This window comes from Phascolarctos cinereus, unplaced genomic scaffold (genome assembly GCF_003287225.1).
Source record: "Phascolarctos cinereus isolate Bilbo 61053 unplaced genomic scaffold, phaCin_HiC Scaffold_3;HRSCAF=262, whole genome shotgun sequence".
Classification (NCBI taxonomy): Eukaryota; Metazoa; Chordata; class Mammalia; order Diprotodontia; family Phascolarctidae; genus Phascolarctos; species Phascolarctos cinereus.
In genome coordinates this window covers 11,103,491-11,106,709 of record NW_027555736.1, presented here as the reverse complement: position 1 = coordinate 11,106,709, position 3,219 = coordinate 11,103,491, and positions in this window count along the sequence as shown.

Here is a 3,219-nt window from a genome sequence, read left to right as displayed (position 1 = left end):
ATTTGGGCTCTGCCACCTCCTTGTGTGACCCTGAGAGAGATGTTTCCTCTCGCTGGGATTTGATGTCACTCAATAAATCAAGGATGGTCTTAAATGATTTACCCAAAGGCACTGCAGTGGGCTTGGCTTACGGTCCTACCTCAGTGATTCCGAAGGACACAGCAGTGACCCTGGGTTCTTGAAGGCTCTGCCAAGTCCCACCTAGAGACCTTTCGGGAGCCCTCCCAGGTGTTCATGTCCCACCTTTGAAACTGCTTTGGGTAAGTTTTATATTTATCTGTGTACTCATTGCATCCTCCTGGTAGAACATAAACTCTTTGAGGGCAAGAATTATTTCCTTTTCTACTCTGTAGAGTATAGTGAGTTGTTTTTCAGTCATGTCCAACTCTTTGTGATCCCAACTGGGGTTTTCTTGGCAAAGACACTGCAGCGGTTTGCTATTTCATTCTCCTCTTCATTTTACAAACAAGGAACTGAAGCAAACAGGGTTAAGTGACTTGCCCAGGATCACACAGCTAGTAAGCATCTGAGGCCAGAGTGGAGCTCATGATGAGTTTTCCTGGCTCCAGGCCCAGCACTCTATCCACTTCTCCGCCTAGCTGCCTCAGGTCAGGGCAGTGAGTAGGAGAAAACATATTTGGGTCCTCTTGTCAATATAAAAATTGATTTTTTTAAAGCCTTGATAACAGCGAACCACAATTAAACAAAAAATAATTATCAAATCCAATTTATTTAGATAAACACACCAAGAAAATTGCTCTTTAGGGAGAGTGGAAAGTCAGTAAATACTTCAAAACATCATGAAACCAAAGAAGACAGCAGAACAGAGCTCTGCAAAAACCTAGGGCATACACGAGGCAAATGATCTGAATGAACCCAGGTCACAGAGTCCAGGGATAATTAAGTCTTTCCCATTTTCTCAGCACCACCACTACCACCACCACCACCACCACAGCCAAACCTCTTTTCATTTTGATATGTGCAATATTTAGAATGAAACATTTCCCAAAAGTCTTACTCTGTTCCTTACTTTAAGCAGAAACTTAAAATTGAGTTGCTGTTTAAGCCTGATTCTGGGCCCTCTGCATTCCTAAAACTATATATTTCCTGGCTTCCTATCTGAATTTTGCCTCGGATGATCCCTAACCCCTGCCGACAATTTAGGAGAGAACAGTTGGCTGAACTGGAGGCAAATATACACATAGATGAAATCAAATGACTGCTGGAATATCAAAGAAACCGAGCCAGAAAATTCCCTTCCCTCCCCTCCTGCCCAGCCTGTTAGGCACCTCCCTCATCTGCTATAGGCTGGAGATGGGGCCATAATGGTTTAAGAATGTTTCAGTGACTAAAATGATCTTCTACAACTCATTTGATATCACAGATATATTAATAAGAGCATTTTAATTGGTTGTAAGGAGAGGGAAGCTCTCTGCTATTCCTAAGAACAGAAGGTTCAGAATCTAAATGGCAGTAACCTGTCAGCAAAATGCAAATATTGTCTTGCTTAGAGGTCATCCTGGGAAGGGACCAGTCTCTCATTTGGCAAAAATGAATAAATAAATAAATGAATGAAACTCCAACAGGGCTTTGTTCATTCATTCTATTGCTCCCCATTCTAGTAGTCAAAGAATAAAATAGTTAAAGATAGCAGTGCTGCAGCTTCTCCTTAGGAACAGTGTATGCTTATCACTTGTGAGATTGGTCACTGAAACAGAAGCAAGGGGGAAACTGGGAGCCACCCAACATACTAAAGGAGCGTTCCAGACATGGTAACAATCAAATAAAGTGAAATTACATCAGGACCTTTAGTAGTATGGGAACTCCCTTTAAACCCACCTAGAACTTAGCCTTAGGGAGCTGCCTGAGCCTCAAAGTGATTTTTCAAACAGAGAGCAAAGACCAAAGGTGGAATCTGAACTCAGACCCAGCACTCATCCTATCCGTTGTGACACTACCTACAGGGGAATCTACTTGTAGGTTAATCAAAAGAACCCTAAATCTGGCATGAGAAGACCTGGATTCTGAGTCCCAACTCTACCATTGACTGCCCATGGCACCTCTCTGAGTGTCACCTTTCCCACTTTTGACATAGGGATAAGTAAGTGTATTAAAAGCTTAAACTACACTTTTGGGACACCGTGTTGATTGTCTCCACTTTATCCTGTCTACATCTTATTCATCCATAGTTATTTAGATGTTGTCTCCCTCATTAGACTGTAAACTCCTTGAGAGTAGGAACTGTCCTTGCATTGCTTTATATCTATCCCCAGTGCTTAGCACAGAGCCTGGTACCAGTAGGTACTTAATTAATACTTATTGACCAAATTTCACGGGCTACTTTACCAGGTGTTCAAGGATCAAATGAAAGCAGATCAGAGGGCTGTAGAACTGGGCAGAATGAACAGTATCTGTCATCTAGTTCAACGTGCTCATTTTACAGTAGAAGACACTGAGGCTTAGAGAGAGGAAGGGACTTGGTGGTGAGCTCCCAGGTAGGAAGAGGCACAACAGGGACTCAAAATCCAGGTTTGCTGACTCCAGCCTAGCCCTCTTCCCCCTGCACCTTCTTGCCTCTGTACTAGTAATGCACAAAGTGTACTCCACCACATAAATGCAAGCTGTCAAGCAGCCCTGGAAGAAATCAGGGGATGTGAAGTTTGTCCTTCCAAACTTTCATTTACAACACTTTACAATCTCATTTGTGGAAAGAAACTTCAGAAGGGATATTTAGAAAGGGATCTTTACAGCAGCACTTGTTAAAAAAGAAAAAAAGATAAATAAAAAAGTTACATTTCATGTCAAAATACAAACATGCTTTTAACTTCAAAAATAGCTTTTTAAACACATGGACAATTTTTTTTTAAAAGCCCACTTACTCTCTTACTATGCCACCATCAGGCATGTGATGCATTTACTGATTATGGGGTCTTAGGACCACAGACCTAGAGCTGCAAAAGATCTTGGAGACCATCATGATTATTTCTGAAACACTCATCTGTCAAAACCCTCAAATAACCACCATGGACATTTTCATAGCAGCACCTGAACATTTGCAAAGCCTTTAAACCAATCATCTTATCTGGGCCTCACAACAATCTTGTGAGGCAGGTCTCCAGGTATTGTTAATCCCATTTGACAAATAATGGGGGCAAAGTGGTTGGCCCAAAGACAGAAAGCTAAGTAAATGTCCAAGGTCTTTCCTGAATCCAATTCCAC